The 22,422-nt window shown below is 36.8% G+C and overlaps 1 long non-coding RNA gene across 7 annotated transcripts in view; it reads left to right on the top strand.

Moving 5' to 3' along the window:
• The window catches only part of LOC143435076 (uncharacterized), a 41,399-nt gene extending 20,465 nt beyond the window's left edge, over nt 1-20,934 (top strand). For 2 of the 7 annotated variants that reach the window (XR_013105051.1, XR_013105050.1), the window contains 3 exons: nt 18,337-18,478; nt 19,811-19,842; nt 20,683-20,934. This is a non-coding gene — a long non-coding RNA (uncharacterized LOC143435076). Of the gene's footprint in view, nt 1-15,478; nt 15,565-18,336; nt 18,479-19,810; nt 19,843-20,682 lie in introns of all 7 variants that reach the window. The other 5 variants (XR_013105055.1, XR_013105054.1, XR_013105049.1 and 2 more) reach the window with 5 other exon arrangements.
• The last annotated feature ends 1,488 nt before the right edge of the window (nt 20,935-22,422 follow it).

Here is a 22,422-nt window from a genome sequence, read left to right as displayed (position 1 = left end):
ATAGCAGATTATTCATTGGATAATACCCAGTCCTTATTTCTAAAAGAATAAGTGACTTTTCCACTCTTTGTTTCAACATGTTCCATTTGTCAAATACTTATTTGAGAAGGATGTTTTATGAGAAACAGAAGTCAAATGCTCTTAGTCAATCTTGCCTATACAGAAATACTTGCCTGAAAATGATACTCCCTCTGTAAAATGATATTGAAAAGGAATTGTTGTTTTGAAAGGTCAAGAGGTCATTCTCATCTGTTTCCAATTTTTTTGCACAAACTTCGTTGGGATCTTTATTTTGTCTCCTATACTATGTTTTCAATTTCAAAATGTGCATCTTATATCATCTTTGATTATAATGATTTTTAAGTTGATTGTATGAGAGAACAAATTATCTTTATTGTTTTTTTAAGTACATTAAGAATAAATCATAAACTACATCTGACAAATGAAAATCTATGCAGAAAAAGTACATAATTTGATTACAAAACAATATCTATTAATGTCTGTGAGTGTACTCATCAGTAAATTAATAGATTTAAAATATCATAGAATTTTCTCAAAATCTCAGAAATGTTCTGGTTTCTCACATCTTGGCTCCTAATTTTTGGAAAGTGTTCAAAATTTGGATGCATGGAAAATAAAGATGATTTATCTTGGTGGTACTATAATGTATTGAAAGACCAACATTGTAATATATAAAAAGATCACAATTGTCCATTAATTCTCATACACTTTCCTTTAACATTTTGTGCACCTACAAGGATGCCTTTAAAATTTTCTGGTAGAAAATGAACATTGAAAAAGAATATAATTTAACATGCCATAGAGTTGTGTTATATTAAATAATTTATACATGGCAATGGAAATCCTAATGAACCCAATCAAGATAAAATTATGGACTATTGTAAGGTTTAAAAAAAACAGTTGAGATGAAGATGTTTAAATTTATATCATCAATGCCTACACGATAGTTAATCCTATCCTGTGTGGACAAATAACTGTAAGTTAAAGTAATCGAAGTCTTAGTAGTTGTATGGTCAATCATTTTTCATACAAATAGATATAAATACTTAAAACCTTTGGTAAGCTGGGCAGTGGTGGCACATGCCTTTAATCCCAGCACTGGGGAGGCAGAGGCAGGTGGATTTCTGAGTTCGAGGCCAGCCTGGTCTACAGAGTGAGTTCCAGGACACCCACCCAGGGCTACACAGAGAAACCCTGTCTTGAAAAACAAAACAAAACAAAACAAAACAAAACAAAACAATACAAACAAACAAAAAACCTTTTGGTAAAAGTAAAGTTGACATTTTCCATAATATACAATTTCAGAAACAAATAAAATGGTTATTGAATAGATTTTTTAAAAATCATCACATTTTATTTCTGGTTTCACTATTGTAATCTAAAAATTTTTACATGTAAGCCCAATAATTTTTTTTAAGAAACATGAAAAATAATTGACTCATCCTTAAGAAAAAATAAGTAATAATCATTTTTATTAGAATATAATTTACTACTTATCAAATTGTGAAGTTTTATTTAACTTTGGAAATCCTGTATGAACATTTATGTCTTTGTGTAAAACAACTCTATAATGTCAGAAACCACAACTGATACTGATATTTTGAGTGAAGATGGGACCCCTCCACTCAGCCTGACATCCAAAAAATATCATCAAGAATGTCTTTTTATTTTTGGAGGACATGCAGGAAAAACTTTAGAGAAAGGCAACTGGTTTGAAGAGGTAATGATCAAATGAGTCACTACTTATAAATAGTAATTATGTTAAACATCATAATCAGTAAGACTATCTAGTAAATTACTTTTGTTTACTCCCTTTTATGTGCAATCTCTATCTAGAATTTTCTCAAATAATAACTCAAGGAGTCATGTTTCTTTGGGAGGTTCCCCTTGGAGCTCCACGAGATGTAAAATGAGTGTGAGGTTAGGCAAAAGGACAAGCCAGTGCCCAGCTTAGCAATTTACTTCCCGAGAGGCTTCAATCCAATTGGAAACTTTTTGAATAATTATGCACAACGTATCTCAAAATTGTTGCTTCATTGTTCAAATAAATTAACACACTCACTCACCATCAGGGCTATCTTCCACTCCCAGATCTCTTTGTGATACTTTTCACCCATTTTGTGTTTTCCTCCATGCAAGAAACAAGCCCTTCTAAGGAGGTATTCGGGAAGAAGTATAAGGAGCTGTTATTAGAAGCATGGCATCTGCCTGTGTGCCTTGTCACCATTAGTGAATGCCACTTGAATGGGATCAAGGATTTCTGTTATTTCCCATATCATACTTATAAAATGTCTTATATGTATACAGATTAATGCAGATATATATATTTGATAAGTAGTAAATATATATATATTCAGCAAGATAAAATTTCCTGATATTATACTGTCCTCTCCTCTACTCTAGGATGCTCCATTCTTCTGACCTTGTAACTCTATCCTGGTGCCTTGGCGAAGTCTTCCTAGCTAGTTATTAATCCATTTGCTTCTGTGTCTCTGTTTCACTCTCACCTCTCTCTTACCCTCCATTCAGCACAGTCAGCACTTTGCCTGTCTAATTTAGTTGCTTGCCTACTGAATCATTGCTAACCTGTGTCAATGTAAAAACACCACTCTCATTCCCAAAGGGATTTAAGGCAGTGTATTCTGGTCCCAAATACAAGTTATTGTGGTTCAGGAGCACAGACAGACTTTTCCACATTCCATGTTTCTTAAAGTTTGTATGTTAATGGAAAAAAAGAAAGGATTAAATGAAGACACTTTTCAAACACCTTGGTAAATGTCTCCAGAAGGCAGGTTATAAACAGAGAGATCTCTGCTGAGGGCTTAGGCACTAGCTGAGAACATTTTGATTGGTGGACCTTGAGTTTATTAATGGATTCCAAAGGCTTTTTATTTGCTAGTCAAAGGGTGTTAGCTCTGACACATAGGTTAACAAGGAACAAATATTTAGGGCCTAAAGATAGCCTTGAATAAACTGTATCTAGGCCCTAGACCTACACATTTCTCTCCACATCACTGAATTTCTAAGTACTCAGTATGTCTATGCAGACAGTTCCTCTCCAAATATTCTTATTAACATGCATGTTCTTTGTTCTTTTCTTCATCTCTGAACACAGACCCAGCAGTCCTCTGCCCTATATGTGTTGGGGGCCTCATATCAGCTGGTATATGCTGCCTCTTTAGTGGTCCAGTGTTTGAGAGATCTCGGCGGTCCAGATTAATTGAGACTCCTGGTTCTCTTAGAGGGTTGCCCTCCTTCTCAGCTTCTTTCAGCTCTTCCCTAATTCAACCACAGGAGTCAGCAGCTTCTGTCTATTGGTTGGGTGCAAATATCTGCATCTTACTCTTTCAGCTGCTTGTTGGGTCTTCTGGAGGGCAGTCATGATAGGTTCCTTTATGTGAGTGCTCTACAGCCTCAGTAATAGTGTCAGGAACTTGGAACCTCCCCTTGAGCTGCATCCCACTTTGGGCCTGTCACTGGACCTTCTTTCCCTCAGGCATCCATGTAATTCTTTCAAATAAGAACAATTATGGGTCAAAGTTTTGACTATAGGATGGCAGCCCCATCCCTCACTTGATGCCCTGTCTTCCTGCTGGAGGTGGGCTCTATAAGTTCCCTCTCTCTACTGTCAAGCGTTTCCTGTAAGGTCCCTCCCTTTGAGTCCTGAGAGTCTCTCATCTTCCGGGTCTCTAGAGCATTCTCGAGGGTCCCCCCAACCTCCTACCCCCCTAGGTTGCCTGTTCCCATTGTTTCTGCTGGCCCTGAGGGCTTCAGTCCTTTTCCCTCATCCAATACTGGATCAGGTTCCCCTCTCCTCCCTCCCCCTCCTCCATCCACTTTCCCTCCCAGGCCCCTCCCTCCCTCCTAATTGTGATTGCTTTCTTCTCCCTCCACAGTGGGACTGAGGTATCCTCACTTGGGCCCTTCAACTTGTTGAGCTTCTTGAGTTCTGTGGACTGTATCTTGGGTATTCTCTACTTTTGTTTGTGGCTAATATCCACTTATTAGTGAGTACATACCATGTATATCCTTTTGGGTCTGAGTTACCTCACTCAGAATGATATTTTCTAGTTCCATCCATTTGCCTGCAAAACTCAGGATGTCCTTATTCTTAATAGCTGAGTAATATTCCATTGTGTAAATGAACCACATTTTCTGTATCCATTCTTCTGTTGTGGAACATCTGGGTTGTTTCCAGTTTCTGGATATTACAAATAAGGCCACTATGAACATAGTGAAGCATGTGCCCCTGTGGCATGGTGGGGCATCTTTTAGCTATATTCCCTAGAATGGTATTGCTTGGTCTTTAGGTACATTTATTTACAATTTCTGAGGAACCTCCAGATTGCTTTCCAGAGTGGTTGTACCAGCTTACAATTCTATCAGCAATGGAGGAGTATTTCTCTTCCTCCACATCCTTGCCAACATGTGTTATCACCCGAGGTTTTGATCTTAGCCATTCTGATTGGTGTGAGGTGGAATCTCAGGGTCATTTTGATTTGTGTTTCTCGAATCACTAAGGACTTTGAACATTTCTTTAGCTGCCTCTTAGCCGTTTGAGATTCCTCTGTTGTGAATTCTCGGTGGTTTAGTTCTATACCTTGTACCTTCCCCCCCACCATGAGCAAGCCTGAAGAGACCTTGGTTACCACAACAAGGTCAAGTGACGGGATCTAGGTGGAGTTACCCACCTTGGCTGCCCGGAACACAGAAGCGGAACTGCCCCTGGGCTTGCCCTGAGACATCTCCGGCCGTGACCTGGAATGGACTATGGACTATCCCACCCATCTGGAACCAGGAGGGGTTGTGGGTTGGGTCTTCCCCTTTAAATTGAGAGCCGAACATTAAAGCTTTGGGCCTTGATCAGAGAACTTTGTCTTGGCCTCATCTCTTCTCGCCCTCCTTCCCCCTTCATTCCCAGCCCCCCTTTCAGGTGAATCCAGTTGACTTGTGGCCGCGGGCGGCTACAATACCTCATTTTTTTTTTTGATTAGATTGTTTAGTTTCTTGGTGGTTAGCAGCTCACTTTCCCCTTTGTAAGCTGTCTATACTTTGGCCAGTAGCTTGAAGAATGACACCATACCTGGAGGCTACTCAGACTGGGAAATGAATGTGCCCAAGCCCAATAATAAATGTTACAAGAAACCAACCAACCAACCAACCAACCAACCAACCCCTTTGTATTGATTCTTTGTAAGTTTAACATCATGCAACCCAGTCCACTCATCTCTCTATAGCCCTTTGCCCTTACAACTTCCCCCAACAATGACAACAACAACCAAAGCATGGCAAATATCTCATTGTAGAATCTGCAATGTGTCACAGTGTGTCCGACAGTATATCCCATTGTCTATCTTCACTTGCAAATGTTTCTTTCAATGAATTATTGGTCTGGTTCAAGATCTTTAGCTTTGTAACATCATCAATTTTGTGTCCTCATGGGGATTCCTCCCTGCTATTCTGTTGTTGCTCTGTGTAGATTCTGCAGCTTTGGATCTAGGCCTAAGTGGTCAGCACACCAGCTATGTTTTATCCACACCACCAGTGTGAGCTCTCCAGCCCTCCTTTAGCTAGGCCACCCAATGCTGACCCAATGTTGGAGGTAGGGTAAGTTCTCCTTGCTCTCAGCCCTCATACTGGCTCACCTACACCTGTGCCTCCAGAGCCAGCTCCACTGTGCTGCCCAGTCAATGCACAGGGCTCATTCTCCCATGTGTCACAACCTGTGAGGTACAGGGCCAATCCACCCTCTCTCATACCCTCAGGGCTGGCTCACTATGCCTTTGCCATCAATGCCAGATCTACTGTATTGCTCAAGCAAGGTGCAGAGATTGCTCTCCAGAGTGCAGGACAAGGTTTTTTGCTTTCATAAGTCTAGTGTCAGCTTTCCTGGCTACTGCAGGAGGCAAAGGGGGGAGGAGGAGGGCATCACCCCTGCACCCTCACTGTCTCATGCCATGTAAGTTGCTGGCCAGATCTTCCCTCTTTCTCAACCATGGGGCTGGCTCACCTGTGCCTCCTTGACCAGGTCCAGCTCTTTTAGGGTGTGTGGAATATTAATGGGGCAATGTCTCTGGACTGACATAAGGACATAAGATACATCACAGCATCACTGAGCTGCTTCTAAACAAAAACACTTGATTAAAGGCTGGGATGTACTCATAGGTAGGTAATCTTGTAGTGCTGGTTGCAGCATCCCATGGATATTCTCTGTGGATTTTGCTTTAGACTTCTCAGTAAGAGAAGAATTATTATTAGTGCAGAGTGAACAGAAGGTGAGAAAATTCGAATCTGGAAGCTGAGAAGCTGATACTCAAATTTAAATATTTACCTGTAAAGATGCAACTTTAGTTCCTATTTTATTTTCATTTAATGAATTTGTTTTAGGACTTTGTAAGTTTGTTTATCTAGGTTTTAAGGACTCTTTGGTTTAAAAACTTGGATCTTTGTTTAAGAGTTCCAAAACAATATAGCTTGTTATTTTGGATGAGTGGATAGTGTTTGCTCTCACATCAGACAGCAGTCTCTCTTGACTTAAATGCTTGTGTCAAGTTGTCCAGTTACTCTCGCCAGGGTCAAATGAAATAAGTGGCATAATTAGGGCAACAAAGAAAGGGGGTTAAAGAAGAGAGGAAAAACAATCATCTAATTGAGAAGGAAATGAAAAGCTCTTCTAGAAGATATGACATATTAAATTTGATTCATGATTACAGCTGACAAGACCAAAGACATCATTGTGAGAGAAATGCATGGTCTCGTGAGGTTAGAAGCTTGAAGGTCCTTTATAGTTTGAATTATATGCAGAGAAGGCAAAGGCAAGAAATGGATGCCTGAAAAGCAGAAAAACCCATGAGGCAAGAGGTATAGAGTCCGTGAGATCACTCTATGAAAGCATGGCTGTGCAGGGCGGTGGTGGCACACGCCTTTAATCCCAGCACTTGGGAGGCAGAGGCAGGCGGATTTCTGAGTTCGAGGCCAGCCTGGTCTACAGAGTGAGTTCCAGGACAGCCAGGGCTATACAGAAAAACCCTGTCTGGAAAAACAAACAAACAAACAAACAAAACAAAACAAAACAAACAAAACAAATAAACAAAACAAACAAACAAAAAAAGAAAGCATGGCTGCAATGTCAACTGCTTTGTTACACACGGGAAACAGGAGGGATCCACACATAGTACAATCAGAATCCACTAGGGTTTTCTCCCTTACAGCTGGAACATTTTAGTTGAGGGAGCCATGAGCATATTTTAAAGAGGTAGAGAATGCCAAGAAGATGATACACTGAAATGTGAACTGTCTAGTCCCCATGGATATTTATCCCACAGATATGGATAACTTGGTTATTTTTTGAATCCTTTTGTTTAAATGCCATTACTACGTACATGCAGGAATGATCTTTAGCTTTCTATTTTGAATATCTTTCCAGTGTTTCAGCCTGCTGAATGTTCGTAGGACACAGTGGGTTCCTCTGCTGCAATAATTGTATTAGCTCAAAGCAACCTTTGGAATTTTGCCATTTGTTTTAGCCTGGGGGCATTAAAAATGGAATACTCTTAAGGCAGACTGGGAGCTACAGTAAGTTGTTCAGGTCAGGACTACCACTGAACTTCACTTTCTCTATAATAAACAGGTTTCTTGCTAAACAAACTTATTGGCATACTGCATTTGTTTTGAGACATGATTCCATAGAAAAATGACTCAGTTTCATGAGCAAAATAATGAAAACCGAAAACTTATAATATATTGAGATTTCACCCCCCCCAAAAAAAAAAAAAACTGTAAGTGACTTTTTATCTTGGAACAGGAGGTGATTATGAAAAAAATTTAAATCTCTCATCAAGAACTATTACATGAATTTAAAACTGTTGCCCCTAGGATTATATGACAAAGAATCTCCTCTCCTATGTGTGTTTTGTTAATACTTTAAGCTTTGCAAGTTTTCATTTGGCATTTCTTGCAGAGGCCAAGGTTGCAGGTTGGGTCAGTTCTTATCGTTTGCTCGGCACTAACAGCACGGCTGCAGTCATCTGAGCCTGGCATGGCAGAATATGAACTTAGGACTCAGACTTAAATCCAGATCTTCAGGCTCCTCATGTAAAGCGTCACCTTGTCTTCTTGAGGATATTTTGCTCTCTTACTGACTGAGTCCTTGTAACATTCTAGTAGAAAATACAGTACTATTCAAGTGGTATAACACTGAAATTTTGCGATGTATCAATGATAGCAGAATAAAGACATTTGTATCAAAGGTAATATCATATTTACACTCAGATCAGCTCTGAATTCTGTACCATATTTCTTCTGAGATACATTACCTTCTTTGTCAACTGTTTTGTTGGCATCCTGCTATAATTGCTGGTCCAACTTCGTCTTAGAGTGAAAGGAGCAACCTAGTAAAGAAAGTTCAGGCACGATCTTCTGTGTCTCTCTGATAATACAGACATAAACTCAAAACATCCAAACTCATTCTTGGAACAGCACTTCCAGTTATAGACACAGGCAACATTCCCATAGTGTCAGGTTGCTCGCTGCAGGAGGCACTTGGTCTATGTGTAAATTAGGCTTTCTTAATAACAAACTAGTCTCTGGTATTTAGTCTGTAGTACTCTAGAACTTATATTCTGTATCTTCTCTTCTCATTCTTGCCCTTGTCCTTAAGTTTGGTCTCTTCAAAATGCCCAAAACCAGTCCATCTTCCATTGAGTGTACAATAACGATTTTTAAAATTTTATTACCTTCCTCTAGGGCTCTGTTTGGCTTTCTATGTAATGCATTTTACTCATCAATCATCTTTTTAGTAGTCTTTTCATTAAGATACACATGTGATGAAAATATAAACAAAAACAAAAATGTCAAAAAGGAAAACAAGCAGATAGTTGCTTCTGTAGTCATGCAATCTGTTACAAGTCTCAGAAAGCCCAAACTGACCACCTGTATTTTGTATTGCACTTGATGTGGTAGTAGGAATAGAGACTATCTTCAACTTGTCAAACTTATGTGTATATTACAAATGTCCTGTTGCTCACCTGAATTTCTGCAATAAGGTGAGACATGCATCTAGCCTGATTTTTTTCAGTGCTAATGTGTATCAGAAACTCTCTTCCATTGAAACATTACACTTCTCACATCAGAGTATCAATACATAAAAAATCGTAAGTTATGGACACACAGTGGAACTGAAATTCCACCACTATTTCTTATCTTTTATGAGACCCTGGGGGAAAGTGAGATTTCATCTACCAGTTCATCAAGTAGCAACAATAAATCTCTAGTCTTGTGCAAGTTAACTAAGGGATTTCAGACATAGTTTAACACAATGGCCCAGACTAAGTAAGTGCACAATTATTTATGTAAACTTCCATGACACAGCAGCTAAGGCAGGAGAAAAAGCTTGGTTTCTGCCTTGTGAACAATTTTCTTTTCATCCTGTGAAAGTGGCAGCTTACATAGTGGGACTTACAAGTACTTTAAGAGTGATATTCCAAGTGACTTGACAACAAGGATATTCATCCTGCCCCATATACAGTATCTAATTTAGGTGAATATCATTCCATGTGAAGGAAAACCATCACATTTAACATAGATTGGAATATGCATTGTAAGTGGACATCTTCTTTGAAAGACAAGGAAATGCAGGAAAATAGAGTTATCAAGGTTTTCCTTCTAAATTCTGTAGGAATGATTCAAATAAAGACATTATGGAAGGAAACTCCTGCGTTCAGTTCCAAAGTCAAAGGAACTGGCCAATTCATGTCCAAACCTCTTTCATCTGAACCAATGTGATGAATCAGATAGAATTTTCAGTTCTTCAGGGTAATTGAATCTTCAAATTATTTAATTATCTACAAATCATGATTCATCTTAAAGCTTAATGTGACACTTGTTAGCATAGTGACTTAATCAGCTTGTCATTATTTGAAATGTGTTTATCTTTTGAAACAAAGGCCAGAGTTCATCTTACAAAATACTGGGCAAATTTGATTAAGTAATAGGGTCAAAAGCAAATGAAGTCAACAGTTGGAACAGACCTGAGGATACTGATTCATGTGCCTTTTGCTCATTTATCAAATGAAAGCTTGCTATACGTTTTTGACTGCATAAAGACTTTTTTTTTTTGGTCTTGTTTTCTACATAGCAATGTTAGCTATAGTCTGGTTAACTAGTTAATATGTAAATTAAGTATAAGGACAATTATATTAGTTTAAAGACAAGGAGTCACTTGGATATCTTGATTACACATACACACACACACACATAAAATGCACACTTGGAACTGATCTAGTTTTTTTTTAAATTAACAAACTCACCGCTATTAGTCATGAAAACAACTTGTTTGTCCATTACAGACAGTTTTCTGAATATCATATCACCAGAGTAGGCGCCCCTGATATGACGATTCTTGTACCAATACTGTCATAAAAGGGTGTGCCAGTGAATTTACTAGTGGAACAGAATAAATGGGAAAAGATAGGAAGACAAGGGTACATGCTATTTAGATTAAGCTCTAGAGACCATTGCCAGCCTAGTTTTGGGTAAGGTAGTTGATACAAGTTATTCAAGGGTCAAGACCTTTATTTGAGGAGAATGTGAACTGTAGGTTGTCCGTTATTTTGCTTTGATAAATCATCTATAGTATTTAAAGGGATCCTTTTCACCACTGGGAAAGAGTTGGAAAGAAAGCTTGACATAGGCAATCTACCCAATTCACCCCCCTTTCTCTCTGTCCCTTCTCCATCTCCTTCACTCCTTCTTTCATAGGAGCTCAACTATATCCAAAAAAAATGTAGTTGAATAATTGAAGTAGTTCAGCAGATTTTTGAAAATTCACATAGTAATTCACATCAAAGAAATAATAGTAGTATTAATTTCTATAATGGCAGTAGTCTTACCAGGGTACAATGAATTGACACAAGACACTAAAATCTTAAATTCTTAAAAGGGGGTATGATAAGACCAAAAACTATTATGTATAACTTAGCACATGTAGCCTCCCATTAAAATATTTTAGAAATTAAATTTAGCTGTTAAGTACTTCAATAAAATAACTACAGTTACTTATAAAAATACAATGAGAAATATTTTTGAAAACATGATTGCAGAGCTTTTTAGCTGAAAGTAACATGTTGATATGTTGTAAAAAATTAACTAAGATATATGAAATAATGGTTTTGGGGCCCTCTGATGGAGATAATCATTCTGAGGTATGGTATTAGCTAATTAGACTAAATTAGATATTTTCATTGTAGAAGGAATTTCAATGAGGAATGTGTAATTTATCATTATAATTCCACAATTTAGGCATTTTTCTTGTTCCTATTATTTACATAAAATATTTGGTGATTAAAAATACATGTCATTTGGATTAATGATCTAACCAAGCTATTTTTTACTCAAGAATACCATAGTAGAGACTGTTGTGTTGTGAACTGCTAAAAGACAGTTATACAATGTATATAGAAAGTTCAATAATTTTATAGGTACCTGCATGTATCTTTCATAATTAACAAGTCATTCACATTAAGATGTATATACCTTTAGGAGATTAAAGGCTCAATCAAAACTCTGATGAAAATTATCTTCCTTGGAAAAGTTCATCTAATACACCTTTTTTTTCAGACTTAACTTCAAATGAGTTTATCATCCCAGTGTTTTGAAGATTAATAACTTTTTGTTACAAAAGTCTTCAAATGGACATCCAAGGATAGAATGAGTGGGAGGGCAATGCATAAAGAGGCTCAACCATATGGTAGCAGCTATGAGAAACCTAGAGCCCAGTGTGGTTGTTTGAATATGGTTGGCCTATGGAGTGACACTATTTGAAAGTATGGCCTTGTTGGAGTAGGTGTGACCTTGTTGGAGGAAGTGTGTCATTATGGGTGTGGCTTTAAGACCCTCACCCTTGCTGCCTGGAAGCCAGTCTTCTAGTGCCAGTTCAAATGAAGATGTTGAACTCTTAGCTCTTCCTGCACCATGCCTTCCTGGAAATTGCCATGATGATAACTAACCGAACTTCTGAACCTGTAAGCCAGCCCGGTTAAATGTTGTTCTTACAAGAATTGCCTTGGTCATGTTGTCTGTTCACTGGAATAAAATCCTAACCAAGACACCCAAGTAGAAGTGTACAACATGGTAAAGGGGGAACAATGCTTGCATTTCAAAGTTGTATTAAAAGCTGTCTTTATTGTCTTGTCATTAAAATTTTGGAATACATTTTAATCATTTTCTACTTTTTAAGAATTTCTATATTATTATTCTATTGTGGGCCTGCCTTCAGTTTTCCATACCTCCCTTATTTATTTCTTGCCAGTTGCATCAGTGTTCCAGAAGATAATAAATGGAATGCTTCTATCAGGTTAAGTTAAGATGCACTGTATTAGAATTGCTTACAACACGGTAGGCAAATCCCATGAAGAACTGTTTAATATCATAATATTAGAATAACAAACTTTAACAACATTTAGATTGTGAAGGGTAGGAAAGGTGATGGGGAGATAGAATGGTAGAATTAATCATACTCAGACCACTGCCTTGATTGAGTATGTCCTGGGGAGCGCTTATTTGAGACAATTGCCAGTTGTCCTCTTTTTATGAAGACCTTTATCATGGTCTTCCCCATAATGAACTTAGGGCCACTGTTTCTCCTTTAGCAGGTATCCTAGTTTGAGGTATGAACCACTAGGCTCACAGTTTGTTTTCCATTCTAACTCTGGTGAGGATATTTATCTTCCTCTAATCTGTTACAAGTTAAAAAAATGTCTCAAATAGAGGAGTTTGCACTGCTTCCAAGCACCTCAAGAAAGGTTCAAGTAATAGACATGGTGACCTAAGATTTAATTTCGTTTATCCTAAAGGGAGCTATAATTGCCAGTAATTTTTCTCTTAAAGCATGTATCTCTTTTGTCTGTTTTCTTTTCTTTCTCCTTTTTTTTTTCCACTTGAGCTCATCAGACTAAAAGAACCACTTTCTTTGGGTTGCTTAGATACTAATGTTTTCTGTGCCTTACGAATTTTATTGTGCCTTTCAAGCAATTTGATCAACCTTTTAATTTTCTTTTGGGTGCAGACAAAAGCCAGATGCGTTCCAATTTTGATATATGTACTATGTTCAACTATATTAATGGATTTTCACTCATTTAATATATACTTTCAGCTGAAATATGGATAAATAATTATAATCTAAGGAGGAATCAATAAGTAATTTTAGAAGATATAACATTTCTGAAAGAGTATAAAGAGAGTTTTCTTACTGGTATTGGTATGGGAAAGGCTTACTATGTAGTGGTACTTAAGAATTTGTCCATGAAGTCTCTTCAAGAACACTTTGACTTGCTAGATCAGTGGTTCTCAATCTTCCTAATGCTGCAACCTATTTATACAGTTCCTCATATTGTGGTTACCTCAAGCATAACATTATTTTGTTACTGTTTCATAACTGTAATTTTGCTACTGTCATGAATCATAATGTAAATATTTGCTAGGCAGGGTGTCTGATATGTGAGCCCTGTGAAAGGGTCTTTCAACTTTTAAATGAGCCTTGACCCCACAGGTTGAGAACCACTGAGCGGGAGGACCACTAGGGTGTAATTAGACAATATACCACTGGCTTTTGCTGATACCAACTTTTTGTCTGGCTCTCAACTACTATGCTGTCATATATTTTCTGTACTCAGACCCATGGATTGTTAAAAATAGAAGTGACTTTGTTTAATTTATCAATGATGTAAGTTCTGCCTAGAGAACCATATTAATATAGGATTGACAAACAATCAATTCAAATATAGATTTTCTTTTTAAACACTGGGCTTGATGTTATTCAGAAAATTGATAAAAACATGATAGAAACAAGTGTAAAATATATGACAGTGTTTTACAATAATTTACTGCATCTCTAATAATAAGCAGAACACTTTGGCAAGATCCCTAGAATAACTTTTGTGAAAATCTGAGGTAATATTTAACAGCATTTTGGTGAACTGTTCTATGTCTGAGGTAAGGCTTGTTTCAAAAAGTTCATGTCTTCTTGGTTAATTATAAACATCCAGAAGCTTAGTCAGATTTTTCTAGTTTTTACCCACTGTTTCTTTTCTGTTCTAGGATCCAATCCAGAGCACCATCTTGTGCTTAGTCGTCTTGCCTACCTTTCTTGTGATCTTGTTGTGTAACATAAAAATTTTTTCTCTGTTGCTTAAATTATTTTCAAGTGTTCTTAACTTGAATAACAAGCATAAACATAGATTAAAAAGTGTGAAGATCAGGATGACAAGAACAAAATTTCTTATGTTTTTATATTTGTGTTACATCTGCCCACTAATTTGGAGTCTTGGCCTTTACTTCCTGTTATTTTTAAATGAAAATAGAAAGTTCAGTTAGATTTCATCTTAGACACACTTTACTGCCTTAAAACAAGAATCTGAGATTGGCCAAGGACAAGGAACTGGGCTTCTAAGCAGGAATATGACATTAACTAAGGACAAAGAAATGGGCTTCAGGCAGGAATCTGAGGTTAGGCTAGAGCAAAGACGTAATTTCAGGCAGAAATCTAAATCTTAGGCTAGAACAAAGAAGTAGGCTTCAGACATGAAAATGAGTTTGGGCTAGGACAGGGAAGTAGGCTCAGATATTTTGGTCATCCTGATAAGCCCTTAGAAACAGTGATCAGGGAAGGGATCACAGAATTTTGTTTATCACCTTGCTTGTTCTTTGACTATTTGTGTTGATTGTCTTGCTTGTTCTTTGACTTTTGCATCTATTGTATGGCTAGTTCCTCAACCTAGAGCTGATCTTAATACTTGCATGTAATTAAAATGGTATAAAAGCAGATTGGGAAAGATAAAAAATAAAAATGAAATTAAAAAAAAGAAAAGAATTCCATGTATTGTGGTACGTGGGTGTGCCAGGGAATCTCTCACAAGAGGTCCTTTGTACTACTGAAATGCAGCTGCACAAGGTTTGAGTCTTTCATGGAAACTTGCTGTTATATCTTGACCTCTGGCCTCATGGAAGACCATCACAGGAACACCAGAGGTTCTTGCCAACATAGCTAATAAGACAGAATTAATACAGTAACTACTAATGACATTTGAAAAAACCATAATTTTGAGATGATGTTCAAAATCAGAGACATGTTAAGGAACTACAAAGTTAAGTCAGGAAGTCCTTAACAGATTTAACTTCTTTGGAGCAACCAATGATAGTTGTGGTCAGAGTAAGCATATTTAATATAGTTTCTATGTGAATGATATTCTAAGGTGAATAGAAAACAAAAGGACAAAAGAGACATATTTGTCTTTAATGAAATGAGTACTAGTGGGTCCTGGGGTCACACATGTGTCCACAAATCACAGAAAAGGCAGATTTAAAGACAGTGCTGAAAGGGAACACCCTCCAGTATTCCTGACAGAATGTCTGTGTTAGTTGGCCCGTGTTCACTCTCGTTTTTTGCCCTCACTCACACAAGGATGGAAGCCAGAAGAACTAGGGCAGAAGGAGCTTACTAAGGGCAGCTGCCAGAGTGAGTATTCTACAGTCTCAGCACATTGTGTGGTAAGGAAAAACCTTGGTTTCTTCATTAGATTTAGGCCTATAAGAGTGTGCTTTGTGATTTTTTTTCAATTTAGTATCTTAAAAATTGTATACACACACACACACACACACACACACACATATATACATATATATATATATATATATATATATATATATATATATATATGAAGTGTGAGAACAGTCCATGGACTAAGTGCAAAAATCTTTTTTTTTTTTTTTACTAGAAAGTAAAAAGGGAACTGTTCCAAGGTAAGTGAGCAATAAAGAGATACAAGGGCAAGTGTAAGTAGTTTGAAGGGAGAAATAAAAAATTGGGGGGGTTCTAATTAGGGCTATAGGAAGAAGATAAATTCATAAAAATGAGGAAGTCAACTAAATAAGAGTAAGGATATCTGACAAAGTCTTAAGGGATACTATGAATAACCATCTATTTAAAAATACCCATATATAGTATATGAAATTTTCTCATCTGCACTGACAATGCTCCCCTGACCCAAGAGCCATAGATGATCTAACAAAAAAAAAATATCAGGTGTGAGAAGCCCTGTTTTGAGTTGTTTGCCAGGACTGCCAAAATGAGTCTCTGAACATTATCAGTTATTGCTAGTGTCCTTAGTTGCTTCCCAGAAGGGAAAGTTAAATTCCTACTATAGAAACCACCATACACTTCAGACACAGTGTTCAGAGACTCTGAGCTGGAGCTGACCTGAAAGTCTCCTCTCTGAGGACTAAACTTCATGGTACAAGAAGGAGGGAAGCAACTACCGAACCATGACATCTATTGAGTATCATAGCAGCCAGAAAGACATGATAACCCTAAGGGTACATCAGTGACACTCATATTTTGACAATAACCAGTAGCTCTCCAATTGAACTTGAGACCCTCTCAACAAGAGGGCAATCATGCTGGTTCAAAAATCTAGCCAATTACACAGGGTTAATAAATTCATGGGTCTTGGATGAGACTCTATAACCACCACTTTACTAAACCAGAATACATTCTAATTACATTCTAAATATTTGTCTTTTTACCAGCAGATAAGTGTAATTCACATTCCTAACTAAGGAAGTTTTGCCTTTGAACAAATGGAGGCCATTTTAGAAAACCACTTCAGTCAAAAAGTAGCTATGAAGCCCTGTCCCTAGTGATACATTTACAATACCTAGGTGATCCTGCACCTGAGATTCAAGGATATTGCAGAAGAGATGGTAAAAAGGAGGAAAGAGGATGCTAGAGAAAGAGGGGGTTTGCTATGAGATTGTGTTTTCCCAGTGTGGTGTCACTACACCTATTAAATCTCACAACTATGTCTGCTGAAACATTAGCTCAACAAGAATAGCACCAATAGACATGCTAATGTGAATCAGGGAAAGACCGTGAGGACCCAACCCTACACAAAGAATTACAAGCAAGTATGTAAGGCTGCGGATGGGAGAAGAAATAATCTCCAGGAAAGAGCACACCATTTAGTTATCCGATATGAAATGGTCAGCCCTCAAAACCATACACATATAAGTATGTGTATATTACACAGATGGGGCAGATTATATTTATGTATTTAAGGACAAAATTATATGTAGCAACAGAAAAATTTATGAAAAAAAAAGAAGCCATAAATTTGAATGAAAGAGAAAGGATATGTAAGAAAGTTTGGAGGAAGAAATAGGAAAGAAGAAAAAGATGAAATTATAATTTCAAAAACATAAAAAAATTAAAACTATTTTCTAACAACTTACTTTATTGTATTTTCTCTCCAAGCACTTCCCAGATCATGCCTACCCACTTAACTTCATGTTCTGCTCTGTCTTTTCTTTCTATCTGTCTCTCTCTCTGCCTTTGTTCCTCTGTTTCTGTCTCTACCCCCCCAAATGTCATATAGCAAACTAAACAAAAAATCTGTCTAAATATTAAAAAAATAAACAACTGAAACATGAAAAAAAATGTACACTAGAACCACGGAGTTCAGTTTTTCCTGGCCAACTTCTCCTGAGCAGACATAAAAAGAACTGTAGCAAGAAGACAGTGTAAAGTTGTAGGTAGTTGCAAGTATAAACTTGTCAAGGTACACTCAATTATAGGCTAGCTAGACAGACCCCTTTGGGTTTACTGCAGTTTATTACATAGTCCTAATAGGATTCTGTTACAGTTTTCTGAAATACAATATTATGTCCTTCTTTGTGTACACAGTGGGATTAACTGTGAATATCAGTCAATGAATCGGCTAGTGATGATTGAGGGCAGATACAAGGCTGATAAAGAGAGTGGAGAAAGAAGGAAATGAGAGGGTTCAACAAGGAAGACCTGCAGATTAGAGGCCAAATACTGGCTGGCTACAGTCAATGAAATTCACTGATTAGACACTGTGATCCAGCTGTCTGTCTCCATCTATGGCCCATGAAACAACTAGTACTCAGGTGACCAGAAAATATCAATATCTGTTAAACTATCAACAACATAATAGGAAAATATTTATAGTACATTTTTTCTGGTTAAGAATGGATCCAGCTCAAGGGGAGGCCCCAAGGTCTGACACTATTACTGATGCTATGGTGTACTTACCATATGCTTAGGGGCCTATCATGATTGCCCTCTGAAAGGTCCTAAACACAGCTGAAAGAATCATATGCACATATTTACACCCAACCAATGGACAGAAGCTGGGGACCCCTGTGGTAGAATTAGGGAAAAGCTGGAAGAAGCTAAGGAGGAGAATGACTGTATAGGAAGAGAAGCAGTCTCAACTAACCTGGACCCTTGGAATCTCTCAGATACTGAGGCACCAACCAGGCAGCATACACCAGCTGATATGAGCCCCTCAACACATATACAGAAGAGGACTGCCGGGTCTGGACTCAGTGAAAGAAGATGCACCTAACCCTTAAGAGACTTGAGGCCCCACGGACTGGGGAGGTCTGCTGGAGTGGGGTTGGGGGTGAGGGTGTGGGGACATTCTCTTGGAGATGGGGGTGAGGTATGGGATGAGGAACAGTTAGAGGGTGAACTGGGGAGAGGATAAAGTCTGGACTGTAACAAAAGATTAAATAATAATAATAAAAGCATAACAGTCCTAAATAAGCTTATATGGACATCAGTAGTAAAAAAAAGAACCAGTGGAATTTCCCAGTCTATTGACAAGCCTATAATTTAATAATCATAAATTTCCTTATGTGTTTCTAGACATCATAAATATGTGAATGACTGAAGAATTTCTTGCTCTTGAGGAAGCCCTTATCACTTTATTAGACAGATGTGGACACACATGACTTAGTACACCTATGTTAGTATATTATGAGGGAAAGACATAAAGGAACTTGACAGTGCAAACATAAACACAGTTGTCACATAATAAGGTATTTTGTAAAGGGAAGCTCACATGTAAGGAATATGACAATGTTCTAGCTTGTGTATGGTGGCATGGGACATTCAGCTAGCCCTCTGTTTCATTTTTAACCAGAGTATCTATAGAAAAAAATGATCTGTGCATAAAGAGGATGCATATTATATATATATATATATATATATATATATATATATATATATATTTTTTTTTTTTTCATTTATATTTATTAAGAGATCATATAGAAGTAAGAAGGGTCAAATTTTAGAAAAGTGGTATTTGAGATATCTTGGCATTCAGAAGCTGTTTGTGTCATAATTATGTTACTGCATCAGAACAGTAACTACTGATGGTGTGTAATGAAATTGCATATATTCAATGAAATTTTTCCAAAATTAAATTTGGATATTGGAGATTTTTTCAAAAAACTTGTTTTCCTGTGATAAAATTAAGGAATTGTCAAATGTGAAATATATTCAATTGTTTTTCTACAGGACAAGGTGTTGGATGAGCTTCTGCAGGAATGGAATATACAGATATTCCATTTTAAAAAGTAGTACTATTGTTACAAGGGCAGAAAAAGGAGGCATACAGATGTATTTACAATCAATAATAATAAGTGATGTATTGATGATAGACAAACAGAGTATATTATAATAAACTAAAGACCACATATCTCTGAATTCTTTGCTGGTTGACATACATTTATGTTTCCCTGAAGCTGTGATTAATACTTCTACCACTCCCTTAATGTTCAAATATAATTACCTTTAATAGCACTTATTTCTGGTTGCTGTATACTGTATTGGAGGATAATGGAAATGAAAGGAGGTTGAATTTTCTGCCTGAGGCTGCATGAAACAAAGAAAAATTTTAAATATGATTTTTTTTTATATTTCCTTCAGTTTACAAGTACTGTTTCTCCCAGAGAAAACGTGTGAGTCCTCATTTTTGTTTCACTTCTCTATACTTGTGCTCAGTTAAAAAATAGATTTTTTCAGCCGTTTAGAATTATATGCTGCAAGTCTGGAGATCTTTATTTTTCCCAGATTGCAGTTGGCTCTCAGTAACTGAGTTCATACTGAACAGTGTTCTCACGCTTTTCCTAATTATTCTCTAGTTATCCATAGCTAGAGCATATACATCATGACATTGAGTTTTGAAATATTTTCCAATAAAAGTAGTGATTACACAAGTACTCGGATTTAAATGTTTTGCAAAGATGAAACCTAAATTGTTATAAAAATTGATTATTGATAAAAGATCACAGGTCCCCAACGTTGTCCCTTCTGTTGCCCAGGACCATAATCAAGTCCCTGCTCAGTCTAGACTTGGCTCTTTATAGGGAAGCACTTTCTTTAAATATATGTCTTTATTTATAAGAATTATACTTAAAATAGTACTTGGTTTTTTTTTTTCAGTTTTAGGAAGGTACATACTGATTTTATAGAAAAGAAAGTGTAGACATAGTGCTTTTAAATCAACAGCACAAATGAACTTTACAAAATTATTTTCCCTGTGATTTATGTAGCATAATGATGTTTAGATTCCAAACCTAAGAATTCCATAGTAAGATTATATATTAGTAACAAGTAAACTAATAATGTATGATAATTTAATTCCTAATGACCCTTTGGTATTCCAGGCATTAATAATCACCTCTTTTTACTTGTTGAGCTTATTATTAATTAGCCCCTAAACTCATGTCAATAATGAACACTCCTTCTTGACTACATCATAATAAAATAATGATTTTTTTGTTCTTTCTCTCTTGAAGGCATTTCTCCTGAAGCTCCTGTCCTCTTGATTTGCACTACTGTGGATGACCTCTGTTCTTACTGCACAAATGTCAGACTGGAATGTATTTCCTCTGTCATGGGTCAGAGCCTTTATACCCTGAAGCCTTCGTCTTTCACATGATTTCCTTTCTTCCTTGTTCTGATGGAGTGATCATGACTCCTGACAAAGGATTCAGGGGAAAACCTTTTTGGTAAAACACATGTCTAATAAAATATTCTTTAATAAATGACAGTGACGTCATTCATTTAATTCTACTTTATATACTTTTCCTTCAGAACTAAAAAAGTATTTTTATAAATTGCAAATTTTAACATTATATAACAAAATACAATACCATTCTGCTTCTTCATTATCTCTCTGGATATTGACTAGTAGTTTTAGTCTTCATAGAAAAAAAAAAGATAATTCTCAGGAAATTTAATAGTTACCAATATTTTTAAATGCCACTGCAATATAATAATAATGAAATTTACTGCATTACATAAAACCTTTAAAAAGTTTTCTGTTTTTTTTTGTTTTTGATTTTGCTTAACAGAACAAATTGAAGATGGTCCTGAGACCTCCTCCACTTACTCACGACTGATCATGTACTAGTGATAACTTATTTTAAACTTGGCAATAATCCAGTACACAGTTTGATAATCTCATGGATTTCTAGATGACCATTGGAAACTGCGTAGCTCTCACACACCTTATCATTATGGGTATTTTAAAAAGTCGTGTTCTGAACGTTCTAGCTCTGTGGAGCTATTTTAGCATCTCACGGGTATTTTCTTTCTCCTTTCAGGAATTGTCTATTTCTTCTGAGATTTCTGGCTCCTTCTATTGATGATAGGAATTGAAACATGTCTAGACAGTAGACAAGCTCATTTCCACTGGTATAGCATTATCTATAATGTGTAGATAGACAGACAAATCATAGATTCTCACACAAATCTATGAATTTTTCCAAACTTGCATATTTTCTGTGTTCAGAAATACTCAAACTTCATCTTAAAGTCTCCAAATCTGACCTATTGCCATGCATGTGATTCTCTCTATCTAATTTTGCAAATTTCCACTTCCTAAGCTAGGACACGCTTTCTACCACTCATTTATTCAACTGACGACTTTCAGTAAATACATGCATAGCAGTGTCAAAATGTTAGTCCATAGTCTTCTGAAAATCAAGTTTATCAGCAAGAGCACAGTGCTTGAATACTCATCCATGTTCAAATAATTTCTAAAGTTACATAGCTTAAAATCCCACATGCTCTTCCCTTCCAAATAAGATTTTCTCATAAACCCCAAAACCTCATAAAGTTTTATAGCTCACTCTGCATTTCCTCTGAAGAGGTTCCACTTGTCTGAATTATCTTTTACATTTGCATCTCATTTCTGCTTTAAACTTACAGATCCTAAGTATAATTTGTTCTCATTATTATGCTGTTGTACAGAACAATTAAAATCTCTCGAATATCTTTTGTGTATTTCTCTCTGACCACAAGTCCCTGAAAGCATGCTTTAATGGACTGGGTATTAGAACTATCTTGTACCTCACTGGTACAAATTGGCATAATTATGCTCTAATTGTATTTTGAAAGAAAAGTTATTTTTAACAGGAAGGGTGATATGTAGGAGGAGCTAAGGTGGGAGGGGTACCAAGAGGAAGAGAAGGACTAAGGAGAGGAGGAGAAGCGGGAGAGGAAAAGCTAGGTGATGAGAGAGAGAAAGAGGG

The sequence above is a fragment of the Arvicanthis niloticus genome, chromosome 19, assembly GCF_011762505.2.
Source record: "Arvicanthis niloticus isolate mArvNil1 chromosome 19, mArvNil1.pat.X, whole genome shotgun sequence".
NCBI classification, from domain to species: Eukaryota; Metazoa; Chordata; class Mammalia; order Rodentia; family Muridae; genus Arvicanthis; species Arvicanthis niloticus.
Note: the sequence above shows the minus strand (reverse complement) of the source record. Positions and strands in the feature narration are given on the sequence as shown.